The sequence below is a fragment of the Rutidosis leptorrhynchoides genome, chromosome 9, assembly GCF_046630445.1.
Source record: "Rutidosis leptorrhynchoides isolate AG116_Rl617_1_P2 chromosome 9, CSIRO_AGI_Rlap_v1, whole genome shotgun sequence".
Classification (NCBI taxonomy): Eukaryota; Viridiplantae; Streptophyta; class Magnoliopsida; order Asterales; family Asteraceae; genus Rutidosis; species Rutidosis leptorrhynchoides.
In genome coordinates this window covers 256455329-256474208 of record NC_092341.1, presented here as the reverse complement: position 1 = coordinate 256474208, position 18880 = coordinate 256455329, and positions in this window count along the sequence as shown.

Sequence of the window (18880 nt, the reverse complement as noted above, 5' to 3'; positions counted from 1 at the left end):
AATGTGAGATAACAATGAATTCGGAGGATGCATTGGCTAGGATTTGTTCAATGCAAATGTCTATTCGATCTATTTTGTTGCTTTGCCTTGCATTTTCATAATAGTAAATTGTACTATATTATTTGTAATTTATAATCATCATAGCCTGATATCATGAAGTCTCTAGTTATTCAAATCTCGATAGCAATATATTTTGAAGTGATAAGGAAATATAGCTAAAAAGATCACGGAATAATTCGAATTCGTACATCTGTGTAAAAATATTCAAATAATCCGAATATTGGAAATTCTTTTTGTCATTTACTAAATTATTTGTTAAGTGGGTATTATACTAAATAAGTATTTGTATAGTATTTGTGCATTTGTTTTCTTCTTTTTTTAAAGGTAAAGTCTCAAAATGTAGCTACTCCGTATTATTTTATATATAAGCTTGCATATATGAATGATCATTCAAAGTGGATATGAGCTCGATAATGAATACAAGAAAGTTCAGCTTGCATATAGGAATGATCATTCAAAGAGTATATCAGTCTCCTTTAGTGTTAGTCGATCTATTTTATTTTGTTAAACGAACTATTACTTGTAATGTATAATGTGACTATAGAGATGTTTCTCTGTTTAGCAGGGCTATCCCGTTAATTTTGAAGGCCCTGCTCGATAAACAAAAATGGACCTCCAAAACGTTAAATCTTTTTATTACATATAGACTAATATTTTTAAACTCATGATTTGTGAAAATCAAAACTTTTATCTGTAGGATTAATGTGCAAGGTACAACAACTATATGGCCAACTTCATTTGAGCATTCGGGTCACACACATATACACCGAGACGTCAAATAAAATATATATATGATGTATATATATTACTCAAGTAACAAAATAGTAAATCGAAATTAATTCATTTACTATTCATATGAATAGTAAATGAAACGAAATTAATTAATTTACTATTCACATAAAAGCGACATGATAGAAATTAATTATAACTAACATAACATACCCCTAAAGTATTTGAGAAATACGAATTTTTAAAACCAAATCAAACGAAATATGATATTACAGACAAAGAAATCGAAAACAAGATATTCTTTTGATTTGCTTTTTGCTACCAAACAAACGGAGTATATCATATATATATATATATATATATATATATATATATATATATATATATATATATATATATATATATATATATATATATATATAGGGGCAGGATCAATGGGGAAGTAACCAATCGGGGGGAAGCAAAAAATTTTATTTTTTTTCCTTTTTTTAAATTTTTTTTTTCCGGCATCAAGATCACACAAAAATATGAACATTTAGAAGAGACACTTCGTGATGAATGTTATTATTTAGGCGGGAAAACGATCGACAAAAATAACATTCAAGATAATATTGTTCGTGAAGAATGTGAACGTTTTTTTTCTTTCATGTTTTGTGAAGTAAAATTTAGCCCGATTTAGAGTTTAGGGTTTAGGGTTTAGGGTTTGGTGTTTTGGGTTTATTCCATAAACCCAAAACACCAAACCCTAAACCCTAAACCCTAAACCCTAAACTCTAAACCGTTCGTGTTAAAAACTCAATCTAAATCCTAAATCTAAACCCTAAACCCTAAATTTCTAAACCCTAATATCTAAACCCTATAAACCCTAATATCTAAACCCTAATATCTAAACCCCAATAGCTAAAATCTCAAAATACGCTCGAAAAATACGATAATTGTTATATATTACTTCTTCGAGCATTTTCCCGCCAAAATAAAAACATTTATCACAAAGTGTCTCTACTAAATGTTCATATTTTCATCTCATCTATAATGTTCGTGAACAAAGTTTTTTCAAAAAACGAAAAAAAAAGTTTTTGCTTCCCCCCGAACGGTTACTTCCCTCTTGATCCTACCACTATATATATATATATATATATATATATATATATATATATATATATATATATATATATATATATATATATATATATATATATATATATATATATATATATATATGTTCTTTGGGTTATGAGATGTGCAAGAAAAACATAACACCAAAAATTGCTATTGATTTTATTATTTTGCCTTGCAAACTGAAACACACATTCTTTTGTTTTCTTTGATGATAAAAACAAAATGTGTTACGGAGTATTATTAATATTAATGTAATTTGATTATATTAATATTAGTATGTTATTTGAGTTTGGACTAGCATCCATTGAGGGTTGTTTGAAGTGTAGTGTGGACTATCCTAAGAGACAGTCATATTTTTGATCGTAGGTTTCTCTCTTTCAATCAATTTCTTCAAGAAAGTGTGGACTATCCTAAGAGACAGTCATATTTTTGATCGTAGGTTTCTCTCCTTCAATCAGTTTCTTCAAGAAAGGTATATCGTTTACTCACTTTGTGAATTACATATTTTGACAATTATTAGTGGTGTAACTGGATCTTTGGGATCGTTAATCATGTGCATGTTTTATTAAATTTAAATATATTAATATTTAATTTTTAAATGGTTTACAAAATAATAATTGATTATTATTTTAACTATCCGCTGCGTTAATCTGATTTAAAAGTACACACGGTTTTCCAACAGTGGTATCCGAGCAACTTTTACACCATCTTAATTGTCGCGTGATTTTTTTTAGATTTATCTTTGTGGTGAATTGGTAAGAGTCAAAACCTTTATGGTTTTGAAAGTCAACTTTGTTGATTACCTCATGACGCACGAATAAGATTTGAAAAAAATCACTGTTATAAATTTTGAATTTATTTATTATGGCTTGAATAATTGTTGTTTATTTCATTCCATGGTTGTACACATGCATTGTAACTATGGACAAGCCATATGTAGGTTTTAACAATGTAGTTATTAAAATCATGATTGCACACATAGTCCATAATGCCCCGACCTATGTATGATTGTTGTGATTGTTGATTACGGCAATATTAAGTCATATTGATTATTTATTTTTATAAGAAAATCCATTTTGAAGCAAAGTTGTATTATATTTATTTTTCATTTTCATAGTATTGTATTTAAGTTTAATCTAAATTGTAAAAGTATTAGATTAGTTGTATTTTTTAATTTTAAATAAATGTAATAAGATGGAGATTAAAGATAAAGATGCAACGTGGAGTTTGACTTAGAAGATGACGAACAGGTCAATTTGACAATAATGACGTTTTTCAAGTTTTTACTTGATTCTTGAATTAAGTGAGAGCTACGATATTACCCTTAGTTTGACCTCTTGATCCCATGTCAGCTCATGGGATCAATCATAGGATTTTTGGGCTAGGCTATGTGTGTGTGATGCATGATATGGTTGTGTTTTATTTTACGCATTTATATTTAATTGTTAATTATAATATATGCTAATATTTTTGATGAAAACATCAAATAAAACTAGTAACGAGTTTCAAAGATTAAAATAGATAATTTTAAAAGGTTAAACTCTAACGAGTTTAAAGTTAAATATTTTTTGAAACTCAAATAATATATATGGGCGACATCTTTTAAAACTGTTTTAAAACGATAAACAATGTGTATTTGTTATTTTTATATATAAAATAAAATAACAAACTCGACGCATAAACACGATTGACATATATATAATTGGTTAAAATGTTTTATAACAAAATGTGTAACGAATCTTGTGTGCATGCATTATTCGTTAACACAAACATTTTCAAAATACCCGTCAAATTTAAGTCATGCCATCCAATGAGCTTGCAAACACTCCTCGTTATTTTTTGATTACGGTGAGACCTAATCGAATTATAGCCACGAGGTGGATTTTCAGTTACGAGTGAGACTAGGCTGAATTTCCACAGTTTCCAAATCGGACGACTTAATCGTATTCATGATGAAACCTGAGTTCGAGGCAAGGATGAGACAAACATGTCAATTAAGATAATAGTGGTTTGTTGGACTACACATATTTCTAGGTCCCATAAAGATCTAAGAGTTGCATCTGTGATGCAATTGGTACTCGCTACCTACCAGTAGACTCTATAACTGCTAGCTGATCAACAGATGTAGTTATGGAACCTCTATGTGGATCTTAGGCTTTCGTAAATTATTTGTTTTTAAATATATTAAAACTTGGGTAATTAATTTACTAAAGTATTATATCAAAAATACTAAAATTGAACCTTGTTCGTTTGTAGATGTCAAACAATCAAAACGTAAACCAAAACACCCTCCGTTCTTTGTTGGAGAAGGAGAAACTCAATGGTTCAAACTTCCTCGATTGGTACCGCAACCTGAGAATTGTTCTCAAATATGAAGGGAAGTTGAACAAAATTGAAGAACCCTTACCCGATTCTCCTGCTGAGACAGCTACTGCTGCTCCAAAGAATGCTTATTAGAAGTTGTTTGATGAGCAAGAGAAGACAGCTTTAATCATGCTTGCTAGTATGACTTCTGACCTCCAAAAGGAAATGGAAGATAGTACAACATATGATATGATGACTGAGCTGAAAAATATGTTTCAGAAACAGTTTAGTCAAGAGTTATATGAAACTTATAAGCTTCTTCAAACATGCAAAATGGAGGAGGGTCAATCAGCGAGCTCTCATGTCTTAAAAATGAAAAGCTACATTGACCGATTGGAAAAACTTGGAACTACCTTGCCGCCTAACTTGACTGTGAACACGGTTTTGGTTTCACTACCAAAATTGTATCACCAATTTGTGATGAATTACAATATGCAAGGTTGGGAGAAATCTCTGGCAGAGGTGCACTTGATGCTCAAAACTGCTGAACAGAATATTCCATATAAGGTTTCCAATCCAAGTGTCCTGATGATTAGGGATGGTAACGTGAAAAAGAATAAGCCGAAAACTTGAGAAAAAGGAAAAGGCAAGTCCATTGCTAAGAAGAAAATTCCACCACCTCCCAAGAAATAAAACCCAGCGAAAGATGCCGAATATTTTCACTGTAGAAAAGTTGGCCACTGGAGGAGGAACTGTCCTTCCTACCTATCTGAGTTGAGAAAAGGCAAAGCTGGTCAGACCAGCAAATCAGGTATATTTCATATACAGTTATATACTTTTTCTAGTAATTTCTGAATTTTTGATACTAGTTGTGGTACTCACATCTGTAACAATATGCAGGGAATGAGAAGAAGTAAGAGACTGAAGAAAGACACACTAGACTTAAGAGTGGGCAATGAGGCTCGAGCTGCTATTGAAGCTATTGGCACCTATGAGCTTACTCTACCTAGTGGTCTTATTGTTTTGTTGGAACAATGTCATTATGCTCCAAGTATAACGAGCAATGTAATTTCAGTGTCTCTTTTGAAAAATGTTGATTTTGAACTTACATTTACGTACTTTGGTATTTCAGTTTTTAAGAATAATGTATTTTATTTTAATGCTATTCCACGTGATGGTATTTTTGAAATTGATATGCATGGTGTGATTTCAAATAATAATTTTGTATATACCTATACTGCCAAACGATTCAAGCAAGACTTGAACAAGACCTATCTATGGCATTGTCGTCTTGGTCATATAAATAAACAACGCATTTCAAAACTCCAATTGGATGGGCTTTTGGAATTAACTGGCTCTGAGTCATTTGATTTATGCGAGTCATGTTTATGTGGAAAGATGACAAAGGCTCATTTATCCATTTTAGGTGAGAGAGCTGAAGATCTTTTAGGACTAATACATACTGATGTATGTGGCCCTTTTAGAACTATGTCTAGAAATGGTGAATCATACTTCGTTACATTTACTGATGATTATAGTAGATATTGTTATGTTTACTTGCTGAAACATAAACATGAAGTTTTTGAAACATTCAAAATCTTCTAAAATGAAGTAGAGAATCAACTTGGAAAGACCATTAAAGCCCTTCGCTCTAATCGGGGAGGGGAATATATGAGTCAAGAGTTTTTGGACCACCTGAAGAATTGTGGTATGGTTCGATCTATGATGAGTCTAACTACTCTACCGATATCTTTTTGGGGTTATGCATTAGAGTCTGCTACACGCATACTCAATATGGTTCTAACCAAGAAGGTAGAAAAGATACCATATGAGTTATGGCATGGAAAGAGTCCTAAGTTGTCTTATTTGAAAGTCTGGGGTTGTGAAGCGTATGTGAAACGTGACACATTAAACAAGTTAGAACCCAGAGGTATCAAATATCACTTTGTGGGATACCCAAAGGAAACAATGGGTTACTACTTTTACTACCAAGCTGAAAATAAAGTGTTTACTGCTCGGTTTGCTGAATTCTTTGAAAGAGATCTTCTCTTACAAGAAGTCAGTGGGAGTAAAGTAGATCTTGAGGAAATTCGAGAATCACAAAGTAACACACCTTCTGAAGGCACTAGCCAACCGCACGTTGAAGTTGAACACACTGTTGGTGAGCCCGAACGTGTTGCACCTATACTTCGTAGATCTAATAGAACCCCTCATCAACCTGAGAGGTTAAATCTTCTGATTAATGCAGATGAACCTCATCTAGGGGATTATGATGAACCCTCTAGCTACAGTGAAGCCATGTCAGATCAAGAATCTGAAAAATGGCGAGATGCTATGAAGGCAGAGATGCAGTCCATGAAAGATAATCAAGTATGGGACTTGATTGATCTTTCACCCAATTGCAAAATAGTGGGGAGTAAATGGGTCTTCAAGAAGAAGGCTGACATGGACGGTAATGTAAACACTTTTAAGGCTCGGTTGATGGCAAAAGGTTATACTCAAACTCAAGGAATTGATTATGAGGAAACTTTTCACCAGTCGCGAGCATTAAATCAATTAGGATACTTATTGCCATAGCTGCTTTTCGTGATTATGAAATATGGCAAATGGATGTCAAAACTGCTTTTCTAAATGGCGACCTAAGCCAGGACGTATATATTGTGACGACCCGGAAATTTCCGACCAAATTTACACTTAATATTTATATGATTTCAACACGATAAGCAAAGTCTGTAATGTTGAGTCTCAAAATTTTTGAACTATTTTACTGGATTCAGTTAACCTTTAACTATACCCGACGATTCACGAACAAATATGTGTAAATATATATATATATATATATATATATATATATATATATATATATATATATATATATATATATATATATATATATATATATATATATATATATATATATATATATATATATATATATATATATAATAAAAAGATTAAGTGTATATATTAATTTAAATTAATATAATACCATTTAATCATTTGAATTAAATATGTAGAGTAATATACAAAATAAATAGAGGTTATTAAAAATATATATATGAATTCGGTACACAATTAATATTACAATATATAATATGAACTTTGATATATTTAGTTTATTATAATTAATAATATCATTGTTATCATTATTAATATCATAATTAGAAGTAAAATTATAATTTTAAGATATTATCATAATTATGAATATTAAAAACTATTTTAAAATTATTAATAACATTAATAATTTTTATTACTTTTATCATTATTCATATTATAATCATTATTATTTTGATATTATTGTCATTATTAACATTATTATTAATTATTATTATTATCATTATTATTAATACTATCATTATTATTATAAATTATAAATTATTATTATTGTTGTTATAAATAAAAATATTATTATATATGAGTTTATATTTAATAATAAATGATGATAACAGATAAATATACATATATATCGTGAATTTGTTTAACATCACAATCATACTATATCAAATTTTGATATTGTTAAACGTCGAATTCAAATCACAAACACAGAAATCAAAATCATATATAATAATTCAGTAAGATACAAAGATTGTTAGATATTAATCAAATACAATCCAAATCAGTTAAACATCGTGATCAGCTTTATACATTTTTATATTTTTCCCTTGATTTCTTCTTCTACTCAAGATTCTTGTTGATTTAATATCTTCACTACAAAACAACCATATCATATAAAAATCCTTCTGCAATTCAATAAGGAAAGAAAATAATCAGATATATGCAAAATTTATTAGCTGTCAATAACATTTAAAGCGTACGAATCTGTTTCAAGTCACTATCTATTTCTATTTTCTCATTACCTTCTTCCTACTCGAGATTCTCTGTCGACCATAGCTGCACTACAAACCAAATCAATCGTACCATTATGGAATATCTAATCTGCTTTTAAATTGTTTATTAATTAAAAATCTTCTGATCGAATATCGTCTGTCGACCCAGTCTTAACTATAAAACAAATTGGAATAGAAATCAATAACAGAGAAATGTACGAATTTTGTTACAAGTCGATATCATCACCACTACCATAAAAATTCAATCAATTAGTGATTAGTGATATATTATAATACAACAACTAGTAGTATATATATGGCAACTTATCTTAAATACTCACACAATATGCATCTTGACCACCAAATCTCCATTTGTTTCTTACATTTTTCTTGTTTCGGTCTAAACCAAAAATAACCACCCTGCACCCATGAATGTCGCCACCATCAACTCCGTATATCACCCTCACATTAAATCGTTTTATTTCTTTTCTGCTTCATTACTAACTTAGAATCAAATACCACCTTCTCCTTATTCTTCCTTGTCGATTGAGGCCATCCTAAACCACCAAACCTTGTGCCACCACTTTAACCACCATCTGTCAACCATCATTTCCACCATAACAACACCAACCATAAACCGCCACCTCTAACTCGATATTTTTTTTCTCCTGTTGTGAATTTAACCTGCAACAGCTTGCTACAACCTTTTGCTGTTTTCTGTCCTTCTATTCGGTGTATTAAAACAAGAAAGGAAGGTGATTGTCATTTGAGTTTTGAGCGTATATATAAAAAAAAATATGCCTCATGTTTCAATATTAAATGTGGAACAAATGAAGAAAGTTGTAGACAATCTTTAATCATAAAGCATTCCACTTACAATATATTATACACGCGATTCTTTTTCTTTTACTTTGGCCGACAACCCCACTTCATCATGTAATTATATGGAAGTTCATTATAAATTGCATTATATAAAGAAAAGGAAACGGGACACAAGTTATGCAAGTGGGACAAGCCACACATCATGGTCAACCATAATGGTGATTGCTAAGTATTAATTTTTATTTTAGGTTGATAAAGGTGATAGCAACAAGGAGATGGCCACATGTATAAAAGAAGATGATGAAGTGGTTTGTATAAGGTTGCTGAACTTTCGTTGTTTCTTTTATTTTTTTTTATCGATTTCCTTTTTTTTTTTTTACTTAAGCTAGAGGATTAATTGGTGGATCCAATGAATCAAACAAGTGGGTTCTAGCTCTATAGCTTTTCTTTTCCTCTTTTTGCCGTTCAAATCATGAGATATCCAACAAAATGATTATCCTTAATTTGTTTAAACAACTTGGCCGAGGGAAATTGGCTTGCTATAACATTGGATTCTTTTATTTAATTCATGGATTAAAAGAGTCGGGCTAAGACCCGTTCAAATGTCTCGGTTGAAAACATAATGAAGGATGAAGTTGAATACGTAATCGTAATGATATATGATAAGGTGGATGTTACATGAAATAATAAACGCGAATGTAATTTTGATGAGGGAAGATGTTGAATGATAAAATGATGTTAATGATACGGTGCTATGCGAGGAAGATGAGTAAGTTAGATATAATTATGATAATGGATGATGGTTGGTGTTGTATGTATATGAAGGAGAAGAAACAGGTTAAGACGGTTTATATGGATATAGATTAGGAATTTAATCAGGAAGCACAATTGGAGGAATGGTTTGAGGAGTTTTCGGGTTAGCGGGACGTCGCGGGTTCAAATCCGGACTTGGGCATTTTTTTTTGGGTTACTGTTTGAGGTAGTATTATTATTATTATTATTATTATTATTATTATTATTATTATTATTATTATTATTATTATTACCATTATTATTATTATTATTATTATTATTATTATTATTATTATTATTATTATTATTATTATTATTATTATTATTATTATTATTATTATTATTATTATTATTATTATTATTATCATTATCATTATTATTTTTATTATTATCATTATAGACATTAAAATAAATATTAGTACTATTATTATTTGTAAAATCATTATTTTTATAGTTATTATTATTAGTAGTATTATTATCATTATAATCAAAAACAACTTTTATTACTATTATTGATATTATTTTACCAAATAAATATTTCGTATATAAAAATATACTTTTAGTAATATTACATATAAGTAGGTATTAATCACATTAACATTTTTATATAGATATTCATATATAACAAATTAAGTATTTTTAATATAATATTAATCAAAAATATATTAATATAACTATATAAATATTAGTCATTATAAAAGTAAATCCACAAATTAAATATATATAATATATAAAATAAGTTGTAATATATGAAATTGTTCAATTACGATTATAGGTATTAATATATATATAAATGATATAGGTTCATGAATCCGAGGCCAACCCTGCATTGTTCAGTTCAGTCGTATGCATATTTTTACTACAAAATATCGTATCGTGAGTTCATTTGCTCCCTTTTACTCTTTACATTTTTAGGACTGAGAATACATGCGATGTTTTTACAACTGCTTTATTAAATGGCTTTGAAATCTATAATTTTGGACTGAGATGCTTTTATAAATGTTTGACGAGATAGACACAGGCAAAACATTCCTCGAATGAATTATTATACAGACAGAAGTTCTGTTGATTATTATTGAATTAGGTGGACGTGATAATTGCCACCAATTGATGAATATATTTTCCCCTGATTATTATTGCTTGGTAACCTAAGAATTAGAATCGGGTATGGCCCTAATTCATGCGAATTGTAAAGGTAGCTACCGGGTTTAACACCCCCACCCAGAATGTTCACTAGACGGAAGAGCTAGTGGGCGTGGTGTTTAGTACTTCGAAGTTTATATATTATACAGACGATATGTTTTGTTTTGGGGATATTATTGATGCGCATTATATGTTAAGGTCGGTTACCAAGCCAAGCTATGAAAGCAAATTGAATGTTATGTATCGAGAGAATGATTTTTATACACAGGTTATGTGTATGTTATTTTTGTGCACGAGATATGTGTACGGTTATTAAAAATCGCGAGGCAACCTACGGGGGAGAAAAGGATATGAACCTACTCTGCTAAGCATTATGAAAAATGGTTTTGTACACGAGATAGGTGTACTGTATTTAAATCTTGTGGTCTATCAAAATGATGAATTTTATTGCTTATGATAAACCTATGAACTCACCAACCTTTTGGTTGACACTTGAAAGCATGTTTATTCTCAGGTATGAAAGAAATCTTCCGCTGTGCATTTGCTCATTTAGAGATATTACTTGAAGTCATTAATGACTTATTTCAAAAGACGTTGCATTCGAGTCATTGAGTTCATCAAGAATATTATTAAGTCATTTATAGTTGGATATATTATGAAAATGATATGCATGCCGTCAACTTTCGATGTGATGAAAGTTTGTCTTTTAAAAATGAATGCAATGTTTGTAAAATGTATCATTTAGAGGTCAAATACCTTGCAATGAAATCAACTATTGTGAACCGTTTATAATCAGTATGAACGGGTCCCTTCAGTTGGTATCAGAGCGGTGGTCTTAGCGAACCAGGTCTTACATTAGTGTGTCTAACTGATAGTTGTTTAGATGCATTAGTGGGTCTGGACTTCGACCGTGTCTGCATGTCAAAAGTTTTGCTTATCATTTCGTGTCAAAAATTACCTGCTTACCATTCTTAGTCTAGACACATCTTACTGCATTGATTGCATGAATAGTGTAGAGACAAAATTCATATCTTAGCATATCTGCTAATTCATATCTTAGCGTATCTGTTACTGTAAACTTTGCCTGATATATTCCATAAATTCCTCCGTAATCTACGAAATCTTTTGTTCTATATATATAGATATTCTATGTAATTAGAATACCATTCGATAGCCGAAAATCATTTCATATCGAAAAATCCTTTATTCAATCGTACGAAATGGAACTCGTCACTAGTTCAAGTTCCTCGGATTCTGACAGCTATTCCGATATGGAAACACACTTGAGCTCCGAAAGTAGTGTAACCGGAATGGATCAACCAATTAGCCATCACCTATTTTGGATGAAATGGGGATGAGTTCGTAGTTGACTTAATCAATGGAGACGCGAAGAAGGCGATCCCTTCCATCAACCGAATTCACCTCTTAGCAAGGAACCTGAAGCACTTACCGGCGAACCTATCCGAAACACCATTTTCAGCCTTATTTCCAGGGTAGCTCATCACGATTATATTCTATCCACAATTCTAAACCTTATTCATCCGCTCGTTCCGACCGACAATCATCCCGGAATAATGGAAGAAGTCAACGAGCTTCGCGCTCGAGTAATCAAATTGGAGAATATGGTGCAAAACTTATCAGCTTCAGCAACATCACCAGAACCAACATCCGTATCATAAGCCACAACCTCACAATCTATACCTCAAGCATAATCTTGTTCTACATGACATTCTACACCATTTATCTTCGTTCTACATATTCGTTCTACATCGAATATCTTCGTTCTATGTATCGTTCTACATCAAAGATTCTTGTGTACAAACTGTTAATGGTAAAAATATTTTAACGGGTAGGTAATACCCGAGGAATATCTAGTTTTCACATTAACATGTTACGCTGTACATTCTTTAAATCCGATTCAACAGTCATTTACTATTCTACTTACAACCACAGATATACGTATCCGTTCCCCCACAAATAACCATTTTTATCCCAATTCAATTTCATATACGAGTTTTTGCCGATCAAAATCCAAGACAAGATTTGACAAGTGGCATAATGGAGAAAATAATGAATAAAATAAAATTGATTAGTAACCAATTAATTAATTACGTAAAATTTCTTCATCATCTCCTAATCTTAAATATTTTAAATGCTAAGATTATATATTGGACTACTAACCTTGGACAATTAAAAAGTATTAAAAGAGTAGGAAATATTAATTATAACATTTTGATTTAAAATATCGTTAATAAATTACACCTTCTACAGTTAAACATTCCTTCAAGTTGCCACTTGATTTAATCTTAAACAATCGTTTATATCTTGACAATTACAATCTTCACTCAAATCCTTCGAAACTCTTAAAAACATCTCGGATTGATAACCGATGATTCAGATATGGTAGCATTAAATGCATAGGAAACAGCAAAATTGTAGATGGTCTAAATGGCCAGAAGTTTGATAATAAAGAATGGAATGTTGGGAACGCTCGATAGAAAATTTGGTACTGAAAAATGGATTGAGCTAACCATGAAGGAGACCAAGGACAAATACAAGGACCATACCCTGTATTCCAAGAATCCAGATAATTCTGTATCCGATGAAATCCTTAGAAAATATCTTGCTCCGAAGTCATGTTAAATATCTTGCGGAAAATCTTTCTTCATCAACCTTCGAACTTTGAAAATCCAAAATATCATCATAAATATCTTCGATATTTCTGAGGGTATTTTTATAAATATTCTCGTCCGAAATTATATACCTCTTCGTGTTTTCTGTATTCCATTATATTGAAAACTTCTGTAAAATCTAAATATAAATTACGAATAAATTCTGGAGAAGTGTTAAGAATTTAAGCATGAGTTAGTATAATATAATGACACTTGGCCAATGTGATTATATTACAGTAAGTTATGCTGAATTTCTAATGGAACATGATGATGGTTCACAGATCATACCGTCATCATGTGCCATGCGACATAACTCTTTCATTCAAATTAACTTCTGAACATATCAAGAAAATATATTCTTGATAGTTCTATCCTCAGGGATTCTGGTAATTTAGCAAATCAAATCTTGCTATTACCTTTCCTTTCTGCAAAATATATTACAATCATTCGAAACTTCATACCTACGAATTCTGGACCATTATTCGCTTGACTTAAAGTCAGGAAGAAGAAACAAGAGCATGGAACTACGAAATATAAGGAAAAAAAATATAAAGGCCAATAACAACACAAGAATTACAAACCATGTATAGCAATATAAAGACACGGGAGAATTAAGAACATTATAACCTCAAGGTAATAGTAGAAGTAAACAGATTCCTCTGGTGGGAGATGGAAAAGAAGAATGACAGATACGATAGTCAGAAAAATATCAAAGATCAGAACTGGATTAAGCATATTAATGAATGCTTTGAAAGTATGAATTTAGGAAGAAAATAAAGGAGTGGTGAAAATATTGGAACGGAAGAGGTAAATTTATAGTGAAAAATCAGACAGAGCAATCGAGGCAGGTTACAGCATTTAATTAAAGTTGGTCATAAATTCTTTAATAAAATCTTATAGAGATTTTGAATATTTTCATACCTTGAATTACGGAAATCCACCGTGACTACATCAAAAATTAAATCTCTATCTCAATCTTTTGTGACAGCTTCACTCGTACGCATCACATAATAGAATCGTTTTATCTATATTAATCAATAATGATAAAACTCTATTTATCAACTCATATTCTTCATGAAAACATTTTACTGTTAGCCATGACGACCCCACTCAAATTTCTGGACGGAATTTCTTTAACGGGTAGGTACTGTGACGACCCGAAAATTTCCGACCAAATTTAAACTTAATATTTATATGATTTCGAAACGATAAGCAAAGTCTGTAATGTTGAGTCTCAAAATTTTTGAACTATTTTACTGGATTCAGTTAACCTTTGACTATACCCGACGATTCACGAACAAATATGTGTAAATATATATATATTTATATATATATATATATATATATATATATATATATATATATATATATATATATATATATATATATATATATTTGAATATAATAAAAAGATTAAGTGTATATATTAAATTAAATTAATATAATACAATTTAATCATTTGAATTAAATATGTAGAGTAATATACAAAATAAATAGAGGTTATTAAAAATATATATATGAATTCGGTACACAATTAATATTACTATATATAATATGAACTTTGATATATTTAGTTTATTATAATTAATAATATCATTGTTATCATTATTAATATCGTAATTAGAAGTAAAATTATAATTTTAAGATATTATCATAATTATGAATATTAAAAACTATTTTAAAATTATTAATAACATTAATAATTTTTATTACTTTTATCATTATTCATATTATAATCATTATTATTTTGATATTATTGTCATTATTAACATTATTATTAATTATTATTATTATCATTATTATTAATACTATCATTATTATTATAAATTATAAATTATTATTATTGTTGTTATAAATAAAAATATTATTATATATGAGTTTATATTTAATAATAAATGATGATAACAGATAAATATACATATATATCGTGAATTTGTTTAACATCACAATCATATTGTATCAAATTTTGATATTGTTAAACGTCGAATTCAAATCACAAACACAGAAATCAAAATCATATATAATAATTCAGTAAGATACAAACATTGTTAGATATTAATCAAATACAATCCAATTCAGTTAGACATCGTGATCAGCTTTATACATTTTTATATTTTTTCTCTTGATTTCTTCTTCTACTCAAGATTCTTGTTGATTTAATATCTTCACTACAAAACAACCATATCATATAAAAATTCTTCAGCAATTCAATAAGGAAAGAAAATAATCAGATATATGCAAAATTTATTAGCTGTCAATAACAGTTAAAGCGTACGAATCTGTTTCAAGTCACTATCTATTTCTATTTTCTCATTACCTTCTTCCTACTCGAGATTCTCTGTCGACCATAGCTGCTGTAACATCCCGCCTTTTTCCGTTTACTTTTCCGTTAAATTATTTAAAGTCCGTTATATGACTATAACATCTCCCGTTAATACGCGTTTTTAAAATATCTCGTTTAGGTAATTCACGCACCCGCAACCGAACTAGAGGGACCATTGTTGCCAAGAGAGCAAAGAGGTGACTAGGTCAACTAGTCAACCCTTCACTCTCATCCATTCATTATCTCTTTCATTTTCCCTTTTTCTTTAATACTTCCACAAAATCTCTCAAACACCAATCCAAGAAATCATCATCTAAATCAAATCGAGCAAGCATCAATCAAAACAAATTACATATTTGGAATCCTTGCAACTTCCTCTTCGATTCCATACCGATTTCATTACATTTGGGTAACTTTCTAAAATCACTAGATTTTGTGTTCTTGATGTTTTTAACTTATAAAGTTATTAATTAGTGTCTATGGCTCAAGTCTAACATGAATATATGATTTATATGTTCGATTTTGTTATTTGAAGTAACTAGCATGAACATAAACTTTGGTGTGTTTGATTTGGTGATTTGGTTATTTGAATGATGTTAAATGTTATAAATGCATGTATTAAATGTGTTCCTAACATCACTAGCTTCAATTTGATGAGTAGGTTGTTTTAGAAAACTTCATAAACATGATTAGTGATTTTGATGTTGTTGGTTAGGGTTTGATAGAATTGAATGTGAACATTTAATGCAATGAAAGCCATGAATTATTGTTAGTAAGTAGTTAGTTGTATTGTATGCTTGATTATCTACAAAACGGCGTGTTTTATGTATGCATTAAATGCCCGAATCATAAATGTGCACTTGTAAAATTTGAAGCATTAAATGTGTGCATTGATTGATCATTTGATTTTGAAAGGTCGATTATTGCAAATAATGTTTTCGGTTAGTGAAATGTGTTTAGTTGTGTTCTTTGTCAAATTAGCTTTCCAACGATATAAAATGCGTGTCGTAAGAGTTTACGATTTGTGTTTTATGTGAAAATGAAGTTTGAATTGAGACTTGAACAATTGAGACTGACAGGTACCAGCACCCGTTGATTGCCGCGACGCGGCAATCCTGGGTCGCGGCGCGACATATAACGTGTCCAGGTTCTGACCTCCTTGGTCAAAATACGAAAAATGTTTGGCACGCTATGGACCTCCGATTCACATGAGACTTGTTCTAACATGCTTATATATGAATAAAAACCTCAGAAAAATAGTTCGGGACCCGACCCGAACGTGTTGACTTTTTCGTTGACTTTGACCGACCAAAGTTTGACTTTTTGTCAAACTTAACCAAATGATTATGTAACCTTCCTAGCTTGTTTCTATACTTGTATCTTGCATGAAACTTAACAAATTGATTCACATGCTACATAATCGAGTCGTAACGAGCCATAGGACTAATTGAACATCTTTGACCTATCGTGTTTACCGTTATTGATATGACCTATTTGTTTAGGTCAAGACTAGCATTGTCCTTTGCACACGTTACTTTGTGAAGTACTTTTCATACGTGCACTCAAGGTGAGATCATAGTCCCACTTTTACTCTTTTGAACTTACATTTGGGATGAGAAAACATAAACGTTTCTTTTTACTAAATGAACACAAGTACAGGAAAACAAACATTCTACATACTAGTTTGAACAAAAATCCTCAATTCGATTATCATTAGTTACACTTGCCGGGTGTAAGCGAGAACTTATGTTATATGGCCATATGGGTTTGACAAACCCTCATTCAAACGGTTCGCTACCGTTTACGAATGAAATATATTTTCGAGAAACAGTGTATGTTCTAACACTATTGTGATGGGTTCTATGGAAGGAATATTAAGCATTGATAATTGGGTGCTCGTGAAACAAACTTTTGGAATGTATTATTACTATTATATCAATGTTACAAATCTTGTGGTTCACTTGTACTTAATTACTTAAACCTATGATTTCACCAACGTTTTTGTTGACAGATTTCTATGTTTTTCTCAGGTCCTTGAACGTTTTGTGATACATGCTACCGCTCATTACTTTTGATACTTGCTTGGATGTCGAGTATATACATGCATACATGGAGCATCTTTTGGCTACTTTTAAATTGTGTCGCATAGATTTCAATTGTACTTATAACTTTGTAACGTAACTTTGGGATGAATGATTCTTGTAAACTTGGGAACAAATCTTAACTTTTGAAATGAATGCGACATATTTTCGGTCAAACGTCATTTTAAAGACTTATGATCACGTAATGGGACCTAAGTAGCCGGCGCCGTCAATGTTGATTTTGTCAGGTCGCTACAGCTACACTACAAACCAAATCAATCGTACCATTATAAAATATCTAATCTGCTTTTAAATTGTTTATTAATTAAAAATCTTCTGATCGAATATCGTCTGTCGACCCAATCTTAACTATAAAACAAATTGGAATAGAAATCAATAACAGAGAAATGTACAAATTTTGTTACAAGTCGATATCATCACCACTACCACAAAATTTTTATCAATTAGTGATTAGTGATATATTATAATACAAAAACTAGTAGTATATATATTGCAACTTATCTTAAATACTCACACGATATGCATCTTGACCACCAAATCTCCATTTGTTTCTTACATTTTTCTTGTTTCGGTCTATACCAAAAATAACCACCCTTCACCCATGAATGTCGCCACCATCAACTCCGTATATCACCCTCACATTAAATCGTTTTATTTCTTTTCTGCTTCATTACTAACTTAGAATCAAATACCACCTTCTCCTTATTCTTCCTTGTCGATTGAGGCCATCCTAAACCACCAAACCTTGTGCCACCATTTTCACCACCATACGTCAACCATCATTTCCACCATAACAACACCAACCATAAACCGCCACCTCTAACTCGATATTTTTTTCTCCTATTGTGAATTTAACCTGCAACAGCTTGCTACAACCTTTTGCTGTTTTCTGTCCTTCTATTTGGTGTATTAAAACAAGAAAGGAAGGTGCTTGTCATTTGAGTTTTTGAGCGTATATATAAAAAAATATGCCTCATGTTTCAATAT